The sequence below is a fragment of the Schistocerca cancellata genome, chromosome 8 (genome assembly GCF_023864275.1).
Source record: "Schistocerca cancellata isolate TAMUIC-IGC-003103 chromosome 8, iqSchCanc2.1, whole genome shotgun sequence".
Lineage (NCBI taxonomy): Eukaryota > Metazoa > Arthropoda > Insecta > Orthoptera > Acrididae > Schistocerca > Schistocerca cancellata.
The window spans coordinates 498787527-498812148 of NC_064633.1; positions in this window are offsets into that span (position 1 = coordinate 498787527).

Genomic DNA, 24622 nt, shown 5'->3' on the forward strand with positions numbered 1-24622 from the left:
GTCTCTCCGCCTCTTCTATACTATTTTCCTCTCTCATGATCTCTCGTTTCTTCACTCCTTCTCCAATCATTTCTCCATTGCCGTTCACCACCATGGTTCCTATACCTATGGCCACCACCTCTTCCTCTATAATTAGACGAATTATTAAAATGATTCCTTTGGTCACTACTCCTCCTCGGTTTTGATTATAAGCTTGGTTGTGTTCCTGTGATCGAACAGATTCCAATTGTTCCAGTATCTCCATCAAGGCCTCCCTATCTTTAATTAGGCTCCCGGATACAGTTTCTTGCATTCTCCAGCTCAATCTTCTTTTTATCGCTGATATCATTATGTCGTCACTCAGGGGTTGTTCCAAGGTATCGTTTAATTACCACAAATTTACGGCAAACACTCTCAACGTTCCTCTCCACGTATTAAGTGACTTGCGGTTAGTAGGTCCTCAAGTGCTGCACACTGATGACTTTTGGACCAGTATTTCCTCAAGAATTCCCCGTCAAACTGACCGTAACTAGTAATCCCTTCCTTCTTCTGACTCCCCAAGTATAGGCCTCACCTTCTATCCTATCTATTGCAAATTGAATCTTGTCTGCGTCGTTGAAATGTGCTGGGAAAACTCCTTTTAACCATTTCATAAATATCATTAGGTGCAACCCTCCTTTCGGTTTATACTTCTGTCCTGTATTGTTTTGGATGTACCGACTATCACCGCTCATCAAGGTAACGACCCTACCTTCCCCAACGGTTAAAGTTGCATTGCTAATTCGTTTATCAATTTCTTCTGTCTTGGTCGCCAATTGTTGCACTCCATGTTGTAATTGCCTGACCTCCATTGCGACCCTCTTGTTATCCTCTTCTCGCTGCATGGCTATAGCATTTTTCAAATTGACAGCCAGTTGGTTTTGCCTTAACTGCATCATTTCATTGTCTCTGCATCTGCGTCACCTCAGCGATTTGATGATTGCAATTTCTTTCAACTTCTTTCTTCCAATTCGACTTTAGTTTCTTTAATATCGTCTTCTATTTTTTTTGTTAACTTTCCTTCAATCTTCCTCGTATCTCCCTGGACTTGGTCTATGCTCATCTGTAGCTTACTCTCTCTCTCATTGATGTCCATCTTCAGTCGTTCTGGTAGCTCCCGCATTTCCTTCTTGAGATTATATTCTATCTTCCTTTGCAATGTTTGATCTCTTGTGCTAGAGTTTCCTTAAATGATTTTTCTAAGCTTTCTTTGGTTTCTTGTAAATCTTCCTTTAATGATTTGCGGAACATTTCTTCCCTTTCTTTAGTTTTTTGTAAACCTTCCTTTAATGATTTGCAGAATATTTCTTCCCTTTCTTTAGTTTCTTCTAATTTCTCTTTTGTTGCCTTGGTTTCCTTTAACAAGTGCGCTAACATCGACTGTATATTATTACCCTCTGAAACTGGCTTATCTCTCGTTGTTTGTTCTGGTGTCTCGGGTTAACTAGTTGAATGTGCTAATGGGCTTTCTAATGACAATCCATAATCACTGATTCCTGAATCATTTCTGTCTTCCTGTCCTATCCCTTTCCTTTCAGTTACTGCCTCACAAACCTACTGCTTATCTTCAGTAGACATGTTTGGTTTATTTTTAATGCACAAGCAAGTAATATAAAATAACCTCTTGTAAGGCAAAATACTAATCAAACAGTAACTGCAGTATCTTCAGTTAATCCCAAAATTGAAACAATACGTATGAGTACTGAACATAACGACTCTCAAAGCTTAATAAATTCATATATCAATTTTCACATACACGGTTTATGTAAAATGTTTTAAATAAGACAATCACACAATTCATTAAGTCTATAAATGTAAAATCTCAAAAAACAATTAGCCTATCTGCATAATCACTGTTTAGGCAGCACAATATGCATAAATAAGCATGCTATATTTCAGAGGATGTTTCGTAAAATTTTCTGAAATTACTGTAATTGGACACTTGTCCTAAGGCAAAACACAGTTTAAAACTGTTTATTTATTGTGAAGATAGTATATTGCAATTTAATGTTATGCTAACAAGTTGTCTTCACTCACCAACTGACGTTACCATGAGTCGCCATGTTTTCACGTTTGAAGTGGGCGTGGCGCTTTTTTGACGCGCCGCTGAATGTACTGCCGCCAGAGACGCGTGAAGTCGCGCAGGAGATCTGTGGTGAGTTGCTGTAGTTCTCAGTCGGCCGCTCCGTGGCACTGCGGGCGGGCGTAGTTTGTAGTTCGGCCGCTAGATGCCGGGTTGGCGCTCGGTGTATCTCGAAGTCGCGCTGGTCACTGTCCAGTGTAGTGCGTCTGGTGTCCAACAATTGCGTCGCCACATAAGTTGTCGCTCGCATAACATTTTATGGGTCCACATGAAGTTGCTCGATTTTCATCATTCAAAAAACAATTTCGGTCAAAACATTACTATTAAACGAATTCTTGGCTCGTTCTGTTGTGGTAATGTTCACATGTGTCTTTCTTTGATGTTCACTTTCACAGTTTTTCGCGTGGATTTGCGCGTTTGCACATTATAACACAGTTTATCGACACTACTACTCTTATCTAATAAGGCGAAAAAACAGTTTATTCACAATCGTAAGATGCTATTACTTCGTATTGTTCAAGATGCACTGTTTCTTGTCGCGATTTTTAATTTTGCAAAACGTGCTGTAGACATTGTCCACCGTCCAACATTCGTTATGGTTACGCAATTTTAACTTCGGTAACCATTTATAAGGTCCTAAACATCGAAACACTGTTTTAAAGTTTCAGTTTTGCATTTACCTATGCATATGTAACCTGAATGAATTTATTGCCACAAGTTTAAAGTTTACATACTGTCTTCATCCGAAATTGGAAAATATTTTCTCACGTTAAGCAAGATAAAATTACCTATTGTTCTTTACTATTTGTCCAAAGATTGCACTTGTCCTTTCATGGTAAGCCAAGGTGTAACACCTCCGTTTTTATCCTGACCTGATCTCATCGAATAGCAGCCCAACATTTATTATTAATACGACCATGAACCTAATGGGGCTGGTAATCGGAATTGATTGCTACGGAAGTTGTTACGTTCCAGTTCGTCCTGTTCAATACTATAATACTGAATGTATGGGAATAAGGAACACCAACACAGTGTTACTAATTACGAACTTATATTCTTCTCAAAACACAAAAAGGAGACAGCCACTGCCTTCATCACACATATCTAATTATGGCTAATCTCAGCACAGGCTTTCTTCATTTGTGTTTATCGTCACACGCTAATCCATCACTGCATCCAACACTGCAATCCAAGGTTAGGCCGCGCGGTAGACGCGAAACTAAATATTGGCACTAGTAACGTCACTGATCACTTTTATAAAGATACTTCATCACTTTCCCGGTATTTATTTATTATTTAGGGGTCTAACCCCGGCGATGGTGACACCCTTCTCAGTTAAAAACACTGTATTCCAATAATGGCCTCCACACACACACACACACACACCCACCCCATTTCCGCCAACCACTCTGGCGCATCTCGACACTCGCTCTCGCAACACGTCACAATCGATTGTTCGCCCTATCGACCTGTGCCGAGTGCAAAGTTATAGTAAGGGCCTACGGACCCCTTACAAGGTCCAGACGAATCTGCGGCCTAGGTGTACACAATGGAGGTGTATGCAACGGACCTGGATGGGAGGTAATAAAGGGAAGGACTCCAGTTCAGACAGAAGGGATTGCACACAAACTTCAATCGTTAGCTCTGATCTTGGCCGCCGATCCAGGAAATGAACTGCTGTGGGTGGAAAAAGGAGATTGTAATTCAGATGCTCAGGAGAACTACAAACAGTTGTGCAAGTCGGATCTGCGATGGAAGGACTCTAGCCTCCACCAGGACACAGGTCACCGGACTTGTTCTGAAAGCTCCCGTCACTAGGCGAACGCCACAGTGGTGCACAGGGTCGAGTACACCGAACACTGAGGGCGACGCCGAACTATGAACCAGCCTCCCATAGTCAGGGCACGATTGAACAAAGGCTTTGTAAAGCTGCAGCAGTGTAGAGCGATCTGCATCCCAGATGGTGTTGCTCAGGCAGCAGAGGGCATTGAGGTGCTGCCAGCACTTCCGCTTAAGCTCACGAAGGTGAGGTAGCCAAGTCAATTGGGCGTCAAAACCAGTCCTAAGAATCGATATGTCTCCATTACAGTGAGTGGAACGTCATTAAGGTAAAGTTCTGGTTCTGGATGAACGGTACGACGGCGACAGAAGTGCATGACACACGATTTAGCGGCCGCAAACTGAAAGCTGTGGGCGAGAGCCCATGGCTGCGCCTTGTAGATGACTCCCTGTAGGCGCCGCTCAGCAACACCAGTACTGGTGGAGCAGTGCGAAACAAAGAAGTCGTCTGTATACAGAGACTGTGAGACGGACGGCCTTACAGCTGCTGCTAGACCGTTAATGGCTACTAAAAATAGCGATACACTCAATACAGAGCCCTGCGGGATCCCATTTTCCTGGATATGGGGAGAACTATGGGAGGTACCAAGTTGGACACGGAAAGTACGGAGAGACAGGAAATTCTGGATAAAAATCGGCAGAGGGCCTCAGAGACCCCACCCATATAATGTGGCAAGGATATGATGTCGCCAGATGGCGTCATACACTTTGCGTGGATCAAAAAAGATGGCAACAAGGTGTTGGCGTCTGGAAAAGTCTGTTCGGATGGCAGACTCGAGGGACACAAGATTGTCAGTGGTAGAGCGCCCCTGGCGGAAGCCACCCTGACATGGAGAAAGTAGGCTACGTGACTCAAGGACCCAACCCAACCACTGACACAACATACGTTCCAGCAGCTTACAAACAACGTTGGTGAGGCTGATGGGTCGATAGCTATCCACATCAAGCGGGTTTTTACCGAGTTTTAGCACCGGAGCGATGGTGCTCTCCCGCCATCGCACCAGATCTGGTTAAAGATGATGAGGAGATTTCGCTTATAGTCAGATGAGAGATGTTTAATCATCTGACTGTGGATCCGATCCAGCCCAAGAGCTGTGTCGGAACAATGAGCAAGTGCGCTGAGGAGCTCCCACTCCATAAATGGGGCGTTATAAGGTTCACTGTGGCATGTAGTGAACGTAATGAACGAGAGGACTTTCCTTTCCACCCGCCTTTTGAGGGTGCGAAAGGCTGGGGGGTAGTTCTCTGATACAGAGGCTCGAGCATAGTGCTCAGCAAACTGGTAGGCAATCGCGTTTGTGTCGGTACATAACACGCCATTGATGGTAACGCCAGGGACACTTGTTCGGGTCTGGCAGCCAACAAGACGTCTGGTCTACATCCAGAATTGGGAAGGTGTATGGAACACAATGAGTATGGAGTAACATGTAGCTCTCCCAGAACTCCTGTTTCCATCGTTTTATAAGCTGGCGTCCATGGGCACAGAGCCGCTTAAACGCTATCAGATGCTCTAGGGAAAGGTGCCGTTTATGTCGCTGTAGAGCTTGCCAAAGTTCTGTAATTGCCTCAGCGACTTCCAGCGACCACCAAGGACTGTCTTTCGCTGGGGGCACCCTAAAGAGCGAGCGATCGCGTTTTCGGCCGCAGAAACGATTGTGATAATCACCTGCTCAACCATCACATCGATGGTACCATGTGGGGGAGAGTCAATGGTAACAGCAGAGGTGAAAGTTTCCCAGTCCGCCTTGTTTAAAGCCCATCTGGACAGGCGTCCATGTGCCTGGCGCCGGGGCAGTGACAGGGAGATGGGGAAGTGGTCACTACCACACAGGTCGCCATGTGCTCTCCAGTGGATAGGTGGGAGAAGTCCTGGGCTGCAAATTGATAAATCAATGGCCGAGTAACTACCTTGAGCCACACTGAAAAGTGTGTCGGCCCCAGTATTTAAGAGGCATAGGTCGAACTTGGACAGTAAGGTTTCGACATCTCTGCCTCAGCCAGTAAGCACAGTGCCACCCCACAAAGGGGTTACAGGCATTAAAATCTCCCAAAAGTAGGAAAGGTTTAGGGAGTTGTTCAATCAGTGCAGCGAATACATTCAGGGATACTGCACCTTCTGGAGGAAGATATACATTGCAGACAGTTATTTCCTGCGTCGTCCTCATTCTGACAGCCACAGATTCAAGAGGAGTTTGAAGGGGCACAATTTCACTACAGACTGAGTTTAGGACATAAACGCAAACTCCACCTGACACTCGATTATAGTCGATACAGTTCCTGTAATATCCCTTATAACCGCAGATGGCAGGGGTCCGCATTACCAGGAACCAGGTTTGGACAGGCAGTGGAAAAAACCGCCGCAATTCCACTGGTGGATGACATCATCGTGAGACTGGGAAGGCATGGGACATTCAGTGAGGTAGTTTACGCCTCAGGGTACCTGCTGCCACTGCATTTTTGCCTGAGTAGTCTATATCCATTGTGCCTGAGGGTCCAGTGTTATCCAGGTCCTCAGTGGATGCCAGAATCTCCACCCCCTCATCAGAAACAGAGCTTGTAGGTGTCGGTGGTGTGGGTGCCACCACAAGTTCCTTGTTCTTGGGCGTCTTCTTTTTCGATTTCTCATGCTGTTCCTTGGGTTTTCTGGGAGGACTTCACTGAATCAGTCTCCAGGACTGAGGATGAGTGTGAAGCCCTACAACCAGCTGCTTTTTGGCTCTTCAGCCACTGGAGGGTGTCATCTTTCCCACTAGCAGAAACGTGGGAAGGGAGTGACCCAAGGGACCCCTCCCTAGCGAGAGGAGCTGAAGAAGCCTTACACTTCTCTGGCTCAGAAGTGTAGACTCAAATCCCCAGTGGTGTGTGTGTGTGTAGGGGGGGGGGGGGATGTTGCTCCCGAAATAGTGATGTGGGAGCAACAGGGCAGGTGAAGTCTCCCAGTTCTGAGAGGAGACAGGAATTCGAGGAACTGATAGGGCGACAACTGTTTCGTAGCAGTGGTATATGAGGCCGTCACAGCCACAGGATGTAGGCGGTCAAATTTCCTCTTAGCCTCAGTGTAGGTCAGTCGGTCTAGGGTCTTATATTCCATGATTTTCCTCTCTTTCTGTAAAATCCTGCGTCTGGCGAGTGAGGTGAATGATGCTCTCCGCAGTTGACACAGATGAGAGGCAGGGCACATGGAGTATTGGGATGCGATGGACGTCCACAATCTCGACAGGTGGGGCTGGAAGTACAATGGGAAGATATATGGCTGAACTTCCAGCATTTAAAGCACTGCATCGAGGGAGGGATATATGGCTTGACTTCACAGTGGTAGACCATCACCTTGACTGTCTCGGGAAATGTGTCACCCTGGAAGGCACCGGTGGCAACCTGGTTATCCCTCGGACCCCGATGGACACGCTGGACGAAATGAACACCTCGCCGCTCTAAATTGGCGCGCAGCTCGTCGTCAGACTGCAAAAGAAGGTCCCTGTGGTATATAATACCTTGGACCATATTTAAGCTCCTACGGGGTGTGATGATAACAGAAACATCCCCCAACTTGCCACAAGTGATTAATGCCCGTGACTGGGCAGAGGATGGTGTTTTTATCAAAACTGACCCAGAGCGCATTTTGGACAAGCTCCTCACCTCCACAAACTTGTCCTCCAAATGCTCCACAAAAAACCGAGCCTTCATGGACATGAAAGATTCCCCATCAACTCTCGTACATATGAGGTACCGAGGCAAATAAGCTTCACTGCCATCCTTAGCCTAGCGTTCCTCCCATGGTGTGGCCAGGGAGGGGAACGACTTGGGGTCATATTTCTTAGCATTGAAGTTAGACTTTGCCCACTTAGAGACTGCTGGTGGCAGAACACCAGCAAGAGATGACATACTACACTTCATTGTGTGTGTCATATGCCTTGATGCCACCCACTCCAACCATGGGCCCTCCCCAAGGGCTCCACCCAGCCGCAGCAAAGGCCAACTGGAAGGATGGCCATTTCTGGAAGTGAGGAGATGAGTGGTGATGAGAGGAGATGAGTGGTGATGAGAGGAGATGAGTGGTGATGAGAGGAGAGGAGAGGTGTGGAGACTAGAGTAGAAGAGGAGAGAGGAGAGGAGAGTAGTGGAGAGCAAAGGAGAGGAGATTAGAGGAGGGGAGTGTAGTGGAGAGTGAAGGATAGGGGATTAGAGCTGCCTTCACAAATACCTTCACACACTTCTATCGACATACCACATAATTCGTCTTCAGCTGACGACACTAATTTCTAAGATACATAATCATCTTCATTAGTTGCATCAACCTTACAGTAATGTTCCTACTGACGAGAAACTAACTAGACTTCATCATACATTTCACATCCACCAAATTCACGTCCACCTCTACCTCTCTTGATTGCAAAGTCGTTCAACAAACATATATTCATCCCATTGCTCTCTTCTTTCTCGCCGAATAAGTTTCCGGCCCATGTCATTCATTAGTTGCATCAACCTTACAGTAATGTTCCTACTGACGAGAAACTAACTAGACTTCATCATACATTTCACATCCACCAAATTCACGTCCACCTCTACCTCTCTTGATTGCAAAGTCGTTCAACAAACATATATTCATCCCATTGCTCTCTTCTTTCTCGCCGAATAAGTTTCCGGCCCATGTCATCATTGTCAATTCTTTCAACACATTTTACATTTCTTATGCCCTCTTTATGGTTGCACTGTTTAAAATTATTCTTAATTTTATTTTTATTTCTCTTAACCTCATTTCCAACATTTGTGGCTTATTTACCGAATTTGCGATACCTACAGAATTTTTAAAATAACGTGTGCTTTTCGACGCCGGTTTATTTCGCCACCTCCAGACCTGAGAATCGGCGATCTCTAGTTTCCCGACCTCATACTCTGGCGTCGCCGTTCGTGAGGCTCCTGCCCAGAGTCTGGGATACCAGGTTTGATTTCCATTACGAAAATTCCCATTTCCGTTTCGTTTTTGAAAATTATTGTCACTGTGATAATTTGTTCTTTTATGATCATTATAATTATTGTGGATATCATTATTTTTCCTATAGTGGTACCCATTTCCCCGTCTACTGTTCGCATTATATCGCTTAAATTTCAACACTTTCAAGTTTCTCAGTGGAATCTAAAAATTCATCGATGGTATTTGTTAGTGTGTGGACAAGGTCCCACTTAAAATGTCGCTCTAAGGGTCTTTTGAGCGTCATAATCACCATCAACACTCCCAGCGGGCGATTTATAAGCGTCAACTTAGCCATTTCACGTACGCAAAACCCCAGTATCGACCCACTTTCGAGTCTGAAGCTTGGTCCGTTTGGGAATTCATTCTGTAGTCGCGTTTGCTTCGCTTCACTCTAGAATTTGTTCAGGAAACATCTCTCACACACTTCATAGGTAGTAAATGAAGCACACTTTATATTTGCCTATGACTGAGGATTACCATCAATATATCTTTTCACGAATATAATTTTTGCCTCTTCCAACATACCTCTCACAAAACCATCTCCACAGAAAGAAAATCAACTGAATGGTATTCTCCATCATTTGAAAAACACTTTGATGTTTCTTGGATTAACCTGTGGAACACATATCACATTAGTAGCCTCATTCGCTGATAAAGAATTTGACTCTGCCCTCATATCTTTAAACTGCTATTTACTCTGCACTGCTTCTTAACTTACTCTCGATTCAAAATGTTCTCTATTGCCGGCCGCTGTGGACGAGCGGTTCTAGGCGCTTCAGTCTGGAACCACGCGACCGCTACGGTCGCAGGTTCGAATCCTGCCTCAGGCATGGATGTGCATGATGTCCTTAGGTTAGTTAGGTTTAAGTAGTTCTAAGTTCTAGGGGACTGATTACCTCAGATGTTAAGTCCCATAGTGCTCAGAGCTATTTGAACCATTTTGTTCTCTATTTTTAAGCGCCTCCTTGTCACATTCTGCTACTCTACCCGACAATTTGTTCACAGACTTACTGGGCACGTCCTCTAGCGCATTTTGCCTCATCGCCGCGCATTTCGCCCTGTATCTTTTCCAACTTGTCCCGAAATCTTTTTCCATTGTGTCTACTCTGGAGTTAACCAGGCCAGGCCTCATCAGAAATTTTGTCCACGCCTGCAGTCATAGCTTTTAGTCTTGAACCGGTCGTGTCTTCCATATCAGATTTAATTTTGTTCATCTCAGCTTTTACACTTTCTGCGACACTTGTCTCCACTGAACCTATCTGTGTTTTTACTGAACTTATCGCTGTACCCAGTGCCCTTATTTTAAGTTCAAATTTGTCAATTTCTCTTAATCACAGCACTGAATCACTCATGATTACATCTCCTTTCTCTAATTTCAGACTGTCTGCCCCACTAATATTGTCACAATCAATGTACCTAATCACCACATACAGGTTTTGAACTACATGGCGCACTAACATTATCTGAATCACACAAGCTGGGTGACTGCTCGAGCATTGGAAACTCCGTCACTGACGTCGACCCTGTGGTTCCACACGTGCTAACGCTGTCGGCGCAACTCCTTAACTTGTCGGCCGTGCTGGCTGCTTCTGCTGTACTGCTGTTGCCGAAAGTGTAGACGCTGTCGATATCGACGATCTCGAAGTCGCCGTCGGCAGTCCACACTGCAGTGGCTGCAGCTGTCGCTGCGCTGTTGTAGAGGTCTCTGCTGCTGCTGGCCGCTGCAGACACAAACTCAGCACGCCTCCGCGTAGCCTCCTTGTTCTTTCTTGAATGTCAGCCGCTAGCTCCTCACACTTACCTTTGGTACCAGTTCTCATGCACACAACTTGATATGTCTGTGTAAGCAGAAGAAACTAATGATCAAAGTCCAAAAACAATTTATTGGACTGTTCAATTAACCAAAACAAATTATCCAAGTATAACACCAACAGAAAACAGTGATCCGTCTTCGAATCACAACTACATACAAGAATAATATAGAAAACAACTGAAATAATTTCCTACTAGTCTCCACCAGAGTCTTCTCGGATATACCAAGCCTAATCCAGAGATCAGCGAGAAGATCCAAGCCGGGCTGTCGGGGCAGCAGCTATCAACGTCTGCTGGCGGTTGATGAACTGCCGATGTGCGGCCGAGCGCCGGCCTTTATAGTACTTCGGCGGATGAGTACCTCAGAACTATTTTCCATCATGTGGTTTGATGTTTATGTGGGCCGGTAGTGGCCCCTGGTGGCCGCTGGTGTCTTTGCACTGTTGTTGTTGTGGCCGTTCATCAATATTGCCTGTCGGTTGTGTAATGCTTCGGTGTGCCTGGGAAGCGGGCAACCCGCGGCTGCAGGCTGTCAGTTTGGTTGCTGATACTCTAGGCGCCGTGATGTCTGGTGGAGAAGGCCACAGCACAACTGCTGCAAAAACTCACGCTCGGAGCTCCCACGAGGACTACATATTATGCAATAGATTTGGGATGTGGATCACAAACATTTTAAGGTTTTAGAACTACAGTTGCAATTCTAAAGAGATTAGACTCATATTCCTAACGAGAAAACCCCAGTTGCAAGGGTACCTGATGGTTATTGCTGAGTGTAGTTGCTCTTCCAAGCGGCATCCCATATGAGCAAACAAGTTGTGTGTTTATCTTTTGTTACTTCTACTTTAGGTACTTGGACTATGCCCTTGTTTGTTCTCTGTTTCAAAAGAATAGCTCATTGTAGTCGTAGGGTCGAGCCACGCACGTCTGCTTTCATGCCCCTCACCTAATTCACAGCAAATAATAACGTGTAGCTGTAATCAAATAGTCTATGCATTGACTAGAATTAATAAAGCATGCAGAAATACAAATTAAAAGTTAAATGAATAACTTAATAACAAGGGTTCTATTCTAACGTCTGTAATTGGTGTAGCTGACAGAGAATTATGTTAAATAATGTTTATTCAAGGAAGAACATCTTGAATAAATGGGAAGTGGTCCTACTAGATTCAGTTAAAATTCAGTCAAAAAATACTCTCATCAACTGCAGTAAAGTTACGTTGAGAGCGTTACGAGAATGGTAGCAAATTCCGTAAACTAAATTGTAATCAAAGATACACGAAAACTATATCCATTTCATAATCACAATTCGTGAAATATTCACCAGTTCAAAGCAGTTCATAGTTCAAAGAGATAATTTACAAATTATCTAATGCGATGCAAAGAATAGTAACTCATACTTTGTCAGTCCTCAGTTCTGTAATACAAGCGGAAATAGTTAAGATTCCTACACTGGAGCACTTTTAGACCTCTGGAAATATAAAATCCCTTCAGAAGTTGAAGTATGGTAGCAGCCATTTACCGCACAATATCAAAAATCTCCACAATCGAATACCACTCTTTACCACAGGCAGGTCTGCCTTCTTCAAAAACGAAAGTAAAAGTGCCAAGTTTCTCTCCCTTTAGCTCTTCACTCGAAAACTCCCTTTCTCCACTTGACTTCCATAAAGTTGCTTCACTGCCTGCTTTTCCGTTAACTGAAGGCCATCCCCACCAAAATTACACCGTTCTTACATGTTACAGACGTGATCTGACTTATCTTCATCACTTGCTGGACTGAAGTAATATATTGAAACAATATTTAAATAAAGAAATGTTATAAATATTCGGTCACACTCAGATCATTGACGATAATTACAAATAAAGATTTGTTCGTAAACAAATAATGTAGTGTTCTTGAACAAGTGCTCTCACATTAAATGACAACGAATTGTTTAAACAATTATTTATGCCTTCTTGACAGAAGTGTCTTTCGGTTCTCCTTTCAGCTGTGGTGTGCGCTAACACATGCGACTGACCGTTTTTAAATTAGCACAGGTTCTAATAGTACTTGCAGTCAACATTTGAATAAAGTTGCTGGAGGAATAGTAACTTATTCATTAAAGAAACACACATGTCTGACAAAATATGAGGTATTGAAGCTGTATTCCTCTGCTGTGTAATTGTGGTGGACACGATATTCTGACCAATATTTGCATAATGAAACAGATACAAAACACATCGTAAATCAAGAAACAATTACATATTTAGGTGCGTAACTTTCAGAGAAGGTAGCTATGGTGCAGTGCTATAATATGAGAAAACGTTTGTTGAAATCGCATAAAGCGGTGAATAGCTGTTAGTTCAGAGGGTCATTTTGTAAATGCTCAAAAGAATACAATTTATGAGTATTATTAGAGTCTGTCGTTTGGCTAATAGTATGAAATCCTACATAGAAATCCATTTTGTGAAAACCATATATCAACAGAACTTTCCATTTCCGCAATATTTGTAGAGTAAAAATGGTTAAAATGGCTCTAAGCTCCATGGGACTTCAACATCTGAGCTCATCAGTGCCCTAGACTTAGAATTACTTAAGCCTAACTAACCTATGGACATCACACACATTCATGCCCGAGGTGGGATTCAAACCTGCGACCGTAGCAGCAGCGCAGTTCCGGACTGAAGCGCCTAGAACCGTTCGGCCACAGCGGCCGGCTTTGCTGAGTAAGTTTTAGGTGATTCGCCCTGTGCATACGGTGTGTACAACCTGAGAGACATAAGGTGCGTTTACCCTGGTGTTGCGGCGAACATCTGCAATTTAGTTTTTGTAGGTGCAGTTACCACAAACAAATATTGCCAGCATGTCTTTAATGGGACGCATGGTGGCAACTGTTTCCTTTTAGAAAAAAATATTTTTAAGGTGTACTTTTACGTACCCTTTCGATAGAGTGGTCTCAAATTAGCCTACGCCATATTCGGTTTATCGATGTGTATTAACGGGACGAGTAACCACAATTACAGGAGTGATATTACCGCTTTGGCTCTTTGTAACTGCTACTGTTCTGGAGCTGCCAGAGTACCAGTTACCGCTGTATCGAACGGGCACTGCCGGTAACTAGCACTTACAAACAAAGTTTAACTTGCCTACTTTTCTCATTTAAAACCATCTTGCAACTTTTTCTGTGGACGGATTATCTAGTATCTTTTGCATACCTTCATTCAGCACTGTCCTTTGGTATAACGTTCTGTGGTACTGCAGCAAAGGTCAGATTAGTGGGTATTGTACAGCCGGCCGTTGGATGGCCGAGCGGTTCTAGGCACTTCAGTCTGGAACCGCTACGGTCGCAGGTTCGAATCCTGCCTCGGGCATGGATGTGTGTGACGTCCTTAGATCACTTAGGTTTAAGTAGTTCTAAGCTCTAGGGGACTAATGACCTCAGATGTTAAGTCCCATAGTGCTCAGAGCCAGCTAAGCTAAGCTGTATTCTACAGAAAGCGAGCAGAAACAATATTACATAAAAGTGATAACCACCCATCTTTCAGGAGTATATTCCGGGTCTTAGCATTCTTGCACTTAAAAGTACAATAAATTCACGGTCTACTGGTACTTTTGATTAGTGATAACTGATACTGTATATAAAGCCTTCAGCCACACTAGTGGCAGAACTGATTTCCACAGAGACTGCCCAGAAGTGAGTTCTACGTTGTGGCGAAAAGGGCTTCAACAGATGGGTGGCGGTCATCAGGGAGGAAAGTCTAAATATTCAAAACTAAGTTCAAAGAATGGCTATTAACTGTTATTTCTACAATTCATCGAGTTGTTTTGAGTCGGGAATGTGGATTACACTTAAGTCAAATGCAGGATTTTGACTCTATGAGTGTTTAGTAGTTGTAGTGTTCTGTGTAAAGTAACATAAACGCTTCGTTTAATGTTTAACTTATAGAGGTCTCTTCTGCTGCAAAAACAAGTACTAGAACTGGAGGGTGCCACTATATCACGGGTAAGTCGTGTTTTAAGACCGGTTGATCGTGTTTTTACATCTTTTGACTCTGCCTGTGTCGTCTAAAACGATTTTAATGTGATTTACCTCTTTGACGAGACAGATATATTATGTTTTAGCTACTTTCTCAGCTCGTGTACCAATGTTAACACTTTTAGCAATTCTGTTCTATACTACTGTAATGCTCTTATTGGTTGCTCTACTAATTCTTTTTTGTTTCCTTAGACACGTGTGATGATGGTATCATACGAAACCGTTCATAAAATAACGAAGATAAACTATTGTGATCAGAAACTGATTTCAACAGCACAAGCTCTCTTTTGTTGTTATTTATGGAATCCGATGAGCGAATGAATTAACGGACTATCTGTTTGTGGTTTTAGTTCTTTTTTAGTCAAAGACATCAACTTTTGTTTAAAAATCCTTATCTGGGTCAGTACTGTCCAGTTTCGGTGTGAGCGCAACCAGTTCCCCCTTGCTGTAATTAGTTTCGTGAACACTCGATAAGGCGAGGACTGCCGAAGTGGGAACGAAATTTGCTCGTACAGCCGGAAACATAAATTCAGTAACGCCGCTAACGAACCTGATTACGGCGGCTCCTGATTATCGCCGCCACAAAAGCCGCAGGGTCGCCCGCGGCGGAAAGCAGCGGCCATGCCGACGCCCCTTTCCGCGCCGGGTCAACCAATTAAAATCTCTGCCTAAGCACTTACTGGTTCTAGATGACACTACAGCGTTGTTTGGGAGAAATGAATGAGTGCAGATGATCCGAAACATCGTGCGCGTCGAGTTAATTAACGAACTAGTCGCATTGTCGATATTTCGTAAAATTCTTGTTGTATTCCCAGATGTTACAATTAGACTGGTTAACGTCGTATTTTACGGAATGCTGTACTTCGTTATAGGAAATATATCTGAAAGGATACAACGATGTTACTTCTTCTCTACTGTGAAAATAAAATATTGTCGTAAAGAGTGCTTGGCTCCCCAGCGGGTTTCAAGTTAAAAGTAATTATAATTCTCGTAGTGTGATCGTATCGACATTGTTACAAAATTAGTGCCTTTTGCAACGTCAGTAAGTGACTGAGATATGTGCTTTGGTGCTGTTTAAATATTTGAAAAATTATCAGTGTTTACTTGCCAGTACAATTTCTTATGCTATAGCTCTGCCCCCCCCCCCCTACCCACAATGAAACATAGGCCTAGCCGTTGGTGGGAAGGCTTGCGTACCTTAGCGATACAGACATCCGTACCGTAGGTGCAACCACAACGGAAGGGGCCAGACAAACGTGAGGTTCCTGAAGAGGGGCAGCTACCTTTTCAGTAGTTGCAGGGGCAACAGTCTAGATGATTGACTGATCTGACCTTTTAACATTAACCAAAAAGGCCTTGCTGTGCTGGTACTGCGAACGGCTGAAATCAGGGGTAAACTACAGCCGTAATTTTTCCCGAGGGCATGCAGCTTTACTGTATGGTTAAATGATAATGGCGTCCTCTGGGGTAAAATATTCCGTAGGTAAAATACACTCCTGGAAATTGAAATAAGAACACCGTGAATTCATTGTCCCAGGAAGGGGAAACTTTATTGACACATTCCTGGGGTCAGATACATCACATGATCACACTGACAGAACCACAGGCACATAGACACGGGCAACAGAGCATGCACAATGTCGGCACTAGTACAGTGTATATCCACCTTTCGCAGCAATGCAGGCTGCTATTCTCCCATGGAGACGATCGTAGAGATGCTGGATGTAGTCCTGTGGAACGGCTTGCCATGCCATTTCCACCTGGCGCCTCAGTTGGACCAGCGTTCGTGCTGGACGTGCAGACTGCGTGAGACGACGCTTCATCCAGTCCCAAACATGCTCAATGGGGGACAGATCCGGAGATCTTGCTGGCCAGGGTAGTTGACTTACACCTTCTAGAGCTCGTTGGGTGGCACGGGATACATGCGGACGTGCATTGTCCTGTTGGAACAGCAAGTTCCCTTGCCGGTCTAGGAATGGTAGAACGATGGGTTCGATGACGGTTTGGATGTACCGTGCACTATTCAGTGTCCCCTCGACGATCACCAGTGGTGTACAGCCAGTGTAGGAGATCGCTCCCCACACCATGATGCCGGGTGTTGGCCCTGTGTGCCTCGGTCGTATGCAGTCCTGATTGTGGCGCTCACCTGCACGGCGCCAAACACGCATACGACCATCATTGGCACCAAGGCAGAAGCGACTCTCATCGCTGAAGACGACACGTCTCCATTCGTCCCTCCATTCACGCCTGTCGCGACACCACTGGAGGCGGGCTGCACGATGTTGGGGCGTGAGCGGAAGACGGCCTAACGGTGTGCGGGACCGTAGCCCAGCTTCATGAAGACGGTTGCGAATGGTCCTCGCCGATACCCCAGGAGCAACAGTGTCCCTAATTTGCTGGGAAGTGGCGGTGCGGTCCCCTACGGCACTGCGTAGGATCCTACGGTCTTGGCGTGCATCCGTGCGTCGCTGCGGTCTGGTCCCAGGTCGACGGGCACGTGCACCTTCCGCCGACCACTGGCGACAACATCGATGTACTGTGGAGACCTCACGCCCCACGTGTTGAGCAATTCGGCGGTACGTCCACCCGGCCTCCCTCATGCCCACTATACGCCCTCGCTCAAAGTCCGTCAACTGCACATACGGTTCACGTCCACGCTGTCGCGGCATGCTACCAGTGTTAAAGACTGCGATGGAGCTCCGTATGCCACGGCAAACTGGCTGACACTGACGGCGGCGGTGCACAAATGCTGCGCAGCTAGCGCCATTCGACGGCCAACACCGCGGTTCCTGGTGTGTCCGCTGTGTCGTGCGTGTGATCATTGCTTGTACAGCCCTCTCGCAGTGTCCGGAGCAAGTATGGTGGGTCTGACACACCGGTGTCAATGTGTTCTTTTTTCCATTTCCAGGAGTGTAGTTCCCCATTCGGATCTCTGGGCGGGGACTACTCAGGAGGACGTCTTCATCAGGAGAAAGAAAACGCGTTCTGTGGATTGGAGCGTGGAATGTCAGATCCCTTAATCGGACAGGTACGTTAGAAAATTTAGAAAGCGAAATGGATAGGTTAAAGTTGGATACAGTGGGAATTAGGGAAGTTCCGTGGCAGGAGGAACAGGAATACTGGTCAGGTAAATAGAGGCTTATAAATACAAGATCAAATAGGAGTAACGCTGGAGTAACTTTTTATAATGAATAAAAAAATAGGAACGCGGATAAGCTACTACGTACATCATAGTGACGCATTATTGTAGCCAAGATAGACACGAAGCCCACGCCTACCACAGTAGTATGTCAACTAGCTCCGCAGATGATGAAGAGAATGAAGAAGTGTATGATGCGATGAAAGTAATTGTCCAGATAGTTAAGGGAGACGAAAATTTAATAGTGATGGGGGACTGGAATTCGGTAGTAGGGAAAGGAAGAGAGGGAAAAGTAGTAGGTGAATATGGATTGGGGGTAAGGAATGAAAGAGGAAGCCGCCTGGTAGAATTTTGCGCTGACCGTAACTTAATCGTAACTAACAGTTGGTTTAATAATCATGAAAGAAGGCTGAATACGTGGAAGAGACCTCGAGACACTGGAAGGTTCAGGATAGATTGTATAATAGTAAGACAGGGATTTAGGCACCAGCTTCTAAATTGTAAGACATTTCCAGTGTCACATGTGGACTCTGACCACAATCTATTGGTCACGAACTGTCGATTAAAACTGAAGAAACTGCAAAAAGGTGGGAATTTAAGGAAATGGGACCTGGATAAACTGAAAGAACCAGAGGCTGTAGAGAGATTCAGAGAGAGCATTAGGAAAAGACTGACAAGAACGGAGGAAAAAAATATAGTAGAAGAAGAATGGATAGCTTTGAGAGAAGAAATAGTGAAGGCAGCAGAGGATCAAGTAGGTAAAAAGACGAGGGCTAGTGGAAATCCTTGGGTAACAGAAGAGATACTGAATTTAACTGATGAAAGGAGAAAATATAAAAATGCAGTAAATGAAGCAGGCAAAAAGGAATACAAACGTCTCAAAAATGAGATCGACAAGAAGTGCAAAATGGCTAAGTAGGGATGACTAGAGGCCAAATGTAAGGATGTAGAGGCATAGGGGTAAGATAATTAGTTACTGCCTACAGGAAAATTAAAGAGACCTTTGGAGAAAAGAGAACCACTTGTATATCAAGAGCTCAGATGGAAAACCAATTTTAAGCAAAGAAGGGAAAGTAGAAAGGCGCAAGGAGTATATACAGGGTCTACGCAAGGGCGATGTACTTGAGGGCAACATTCCATTAGGACCACTGATAGCCTTGGGAGAGCCAGCTCTGACAAAACTCTACCATCTGGTGAGAAAGATGTATGAGACAGGCGAAATACCCTCAAACTTCAAGAATAATTCCAATCCCAAGGAAAGCAGGTGCTGACAGGTGTGAAAATTATCGGTTAAATAAGTCATGGCTGCAAAATACTAACAGGAATTCTTTACAGACGAAAGGCAAAACTGGTAAAAGATGACCTCGGGGAAGATAAGTTTGGATCCCGTAGAAATGTTGGAACATGTGAGGTAATACTGACCTTACCACTTATCTTAGAAGATAGATTAAGAAAAGGCAAACCCACGTTTCCAGCACTTGCAGAGTCAGAGAAAGCTTTTGACAATATTGACTGGAACACTCTCTTTCAAACTACGAAGGTGGCAGGGGCGAAATACAGAGAGCGAAGGGATATTTACAATTTGTGCAGAAACCAGATGGCCGTTATAAGAGTCGAGGGGCATGAAAGGGAAGCAGTGGTTGAGAAGGGAGTAAGACAGGGTTGTAGCCTATCTCCGATGTTATTCAATCTGTATATTGAGCAAGCAAAGGAAACAAAAGAAAAATTTGGAGTAGGAGTTAAACGTCAGGCAGAAGAAATAAAAACTATGGGGTTTGCCGGTGACATTGTAATTCTGTCAGGGACAGCAAAGGACCTGAAAGAGCAGTTGAACGGAATGGACAGCGTCTTGAAGGGAGGATATAAGATGAACATCAACAAAAGCCAAACGGGAATAATGGAATGCAGTCGAATTAAATCAGGTGATGCTGAGGGAATTAGATTAGGAAATGACACACTTAAAGTAGTAGAAGAGTTTTGCTGTTTGGGGAGGAAAATAAGTGATGATGGACAAATTAGAGAGGATATAAAATGTATTTTTGCAATGGAAAGGAAAGCGTTTCTGAAGAAGAGAAATTTGTTAACATCGAGTATAGATTTAAGTGTCAGGAAGTCTTTTGTGAAAGTACTTGTGTGGAGTGTAGCCATGTGTGGAAGTGAAACATGTACGATAAATAGTTTATACAGGAAGAGAATAGAAGCTTTCGACATTTGGTGTTACAGAAGAATGCTGAAGATGAGATGGGCAGATCACGTAACTAATGAGGAGGTACTGAATAGAATTGGGGCGAAGAGGACATTGTGGCACAACCTGACTAAGAGAAAGGATCATTTGGTAGGACACATTCTGTGGCATCAAGGGATCACCAATTTAGTGCTGGAGGGAAGCGTGAAAGGTAAAAATCATAGAGGGAGACCAAGAGATGAATACACTAAGCAGATTCAGAAGGATGTAGTTTGCTTGGGAGCGCCAACCATTAAAAAACCGTTCCGCCTGGCGTGCAAAAATGTATGGGACAGGAGAAATAACCTCGGAATTCACGAAGAATGTAAAAAGTCCAATTCCAAAGAACGCAGGTTGTGACAGATGTGAATAATAGCGAACCATCAGTTTAATAAGTAATGACTGAAAAATAATAAAACGAATTACTTCTGGGAAGAATGGAAAAAGTGGTAGAAGCCGAAATCGGGGAAGATCAGTTAAGATTCCGAAGGAATGTAAGAACACGCGAGGCAATACTGACCCTATGACTTCTCTTAGATGATATGTCAAGGAAAGGCAAACATACTGTACGTTCATTACCTTTGTAGATTTGAAGAAAGCTTTTGACTATGTCGACTGGAATACGCTCTGAAGTTGTGAATGGAGCAGACGTAAAATACAGGAAACGAAAGGCTATATACAAGTTGTTCCGAAACGAGACGGCATGTTATAAGAGTCGAGGGCCATGAAAGGGAAGCAATAGGAGAGAAGAGTGTGAGACAGGATTGTAGATGTAATTTAATATGTACATTCAACAAACAGTGAAGAAAACCGAAGAAAAATTTGGAGATTGCATTAAAGTACAGACAGAAGAAATAAACACTTCGAGGTTTGCAGATAACCTGGTAACCCGGTCAGGAACGGCAAAGGACTCGGAAGAGCAGCTGAACGAAATGGTGACTGTCTTGAAAGGAGGATAGATGATGAACATTAACTAAAGCAAAGAAAGGCGAAGGAATATAGCAGAATTAAATCTGGCGATGCTGAAGGAATTAGATTAGGAAACCAGACACAAAAAGTAGTAGATGAGTTCTACTATTTGAGCAGTAAAATAACCAATGAGAGGATATAAAATGTAGACTGACAATGGCAAGAAAAACGTTTCTAAAGGAGAGAAATTATTGTTTTTAACATCGTACGCAGATTACATGTTAGGTCTTCTCTAAAGTTGTGACCGAGCGATTCTAGGCGCTACAGTCTGGAACCTCGCGACCACTACGGTCGCAGGTTCGAATTCTGCCTCGGGCATGGATGTGTATAATGTCTTTAGATTAGTTAGGTTTAAGTAGTTCTAAGTTCTAGGGGACTGATGACCTCAGAAGTTAAGTCCCATAGTGCTCAGAGCCATTTGAACCATTTTTTTCTCTAAAGCTACTTGTTTGGAGTGGCTAGTATAAAAGTGAACCGCGGACATTAAATATGTTGCCACAGAAGAAAGCCGAAGTTTAATTGGGTATATAAAAAAAACGATGAGACACTTATTTTAACTGGGAAAACATTAAATATATGGTATAACAAGACTAAACTGAGGCACTTGTTGATACGACACATTCTGAGGCAAAATGGAATTGTGAGCTTGGTAGTGAGAGGAAATGAAGGGGTTAAAATTTTAAAGAAATATCAAGGCGTGAATACAGTTAGCAGTTTCAAATGGATGCAGTCGGTGGCAGTTATTCATAGATAGAGAGGCTTACAGGGGATAGATTAGCGTGGGGAGCTGCATCAATCCAGTCTTCTGACTAAAGACCACAAGAACAACTAGTTTTGACCGTATGTCATCGCATGACAGATTTTTAAATGATGCATACCATATGTTTATCGCTTTAAAATATATTAACAGTCCTCCTGAAGATAAAGGGTATTTCGGCTGTCTCTTATTTCTTACACACAAGGTGGAATAATTTTATAAGGCTGTCTCTCCCTCGGATGACGATGATTCGGAGGGAATATCGTTTATTCCAGGGGCGTTGTTTCCACTTAAGTCTTTCAGTGTTCGATCAAATTCTTCTCGCATTATAATATCTCTCGTCTCACCTTCATTTACATCCTCTGGCGTTCTGTAATTATTTCTTCGATTTGATTTCCTTTCCAAAGTCCTTTTTTTTCCACTAGTGACCTGGCATCTGAGTTCTTGATATTCATGCAATTGCTGCTATTTTCTCCAAAGGTCTCCTACACGCTGCATCTATTTTTCCACTAGTTACGCACGCTGTCACAGCCTGGGATTTTCTAACCATTCCTGTTTTGCTATGTTGTACGTTCTGTCAGTTTCATATCTTAGATGTCTGTATGTCATTTCCCCATCCTTCATTTGCTGCATTTTATATTTTGTCCTTTCGTCAACTAGATTTAATATTTCCTGTGTCATCGAGGAATTTGTACTAGACCCCGTGTTTTCAACAGTGTGATCCTCTTCTGCATTCGCTGTACATATCTCAAAGCCACTATTCAACCCTCTGACACTTACGTATTAATGGACAATAATGTGGGGCGTGTTTACCTTTTGCCATTATGATGTGAATTCGGTTGGAAACACTTTCAGTATTGTGTCGGAACGTCTATGGGTAAATGACAGACCATTGTTCAAATCAAATGTTTCAAATGGCTCTGAGCACTATGGTACTTAACTTCTGAGGTCATCAGCCCCTAGAACTTAGAACTACTTAAATCTAACTAACCTAAGGACATCGCACACATCCATGCCCGAGGCAGGATTCGAACGTGTGACCGTAGCGTTCGCGGGGTTCCAGACTATAGCGCCTAGAACCGCGCGGCCACTCCGGCCGGCACAGACCATTGTTCCTCAAGAGCTTAAACCAGAGGAAGTAATGTTACTGGACTCCTTGGTCTGCAGCAAGCCGGCCGTTGTGACCGAGCGGTTCTAGGCGCTTCAGTCCGAAACAGCGCTGCTGCTGCGGTCCCAGGTTCGCATCCTGCCTCGGGTATTAATGTGTGTGACGTCTTTAGGTTAGTTAGGTTTAAGTAATTCTAATTCTAGGGGACTGATGCCCTCGGATGTTAAGTACCTTAGTGCTTAGAGCCATTTGAATCTGCGGTGAACTCGTACTTCTATGAGTTCTAATTGCGGAGGTGACGCGACGAGTGGTTACCTCATCAAACACTGTCTAGCTTCATGTCTTCGTTCTAATTTCTTTTAAATGCTGGTTCACAAAGTGCATGTTCCCATCAACGCCAAATGCGTGCTAGTCGTGTGGCTCTATGTGAAATACGAGAACAAGTAAAAGGGACAAGTTTCTCGCGATTTACCAGGCGGCTGTCCCGAAGGCGAGATACCTAGTATAGCAGAAGCTCGCATCTCCAGAATCAACACTAGTGGCCGAGCGCTGCGTTAGCAGAAATTTCATTCTTAGTAGTGAATGTGACTTTACGCAACAAATGTCATACATATTCATGTGTACAGCTTTAGGAACATTCTTACAGATCTGTATGATATTGAAGATATACATTATGAATAAAAGTCAACGACAGTTAGCGAAATTTGAGATTTTTAACATTTTTTGTAATGGTTATAAAGTACCCAACCCCACAGTGTACACATTACAGATAATGCATTGAAGTCGCTAAGATTGTGCTAAAAAACAGTTTAGAAAGTATGTTGACAACAAAATTTGACAACAGTTAAAGAAATCTGCTTTCTTTAAATTTTTGTTGTGGGCACAAAGTACTCCCATTGCCCCTTTGTATTACAAGTTACGGATAATAGGTTGGTCTTGCTAGGCTTAATCCGAGGTAGACGACGACTTCATTAAAATAAATCAAAAGAATATCGCAGATTAAACGGAAAATATGTATGGAATGGGTGGTGATTAGCGGCCGATGCCGCGCGTATACTTTCACCGCTTTAGCGACTAATTCCCCCTGCCGCCAATAAATCAAAGGAGCGGTTGGCGTAATTGGCCGGGAGGCCCCTTGCAGGGCAGCTCCGGCAGCCTTGGTGTAGGTCTTATTACACAACTGGCCATTAAAATTGCTACACCAAGAAGAAATGCAGATGAAAAACGGGTATTCATTGGACAGATATATTATACTAGAACTGACATGTGATTACATTTTCACGCAGTTTCGGTGCATGTTGTTGTTGTTGTCTTCAGTCCTGAGACTGGTTTGATGCAGCTCTCCATGCTACTCTATCCTGTGCAAGCTTCTTCATCTCCCAGTACCTACTGCAACCTACATCCTTCTGAATCTGCTTAGTGTATTCATCTCTTGGTCTCCCCCTACGATTTTTACCCTCCACGCTGCCTTCCAATACTAAATTGGTGATCCCTTGATGCCTCAGAACATGTCCTACCAACTGATCGCTTCTTCTGGTCAAGTTGTGCCACAAACGTCTCTTCTCCCCAATCCTATTCAATACTTCCTCATTAGTTATGTGATCTACCCATCTAATCTTCAGCATTCTTCTGTAGCACCACATTTCGAAAGCTTCTATTCTCTTCTTGTCCAAACTATTTACCGTCCA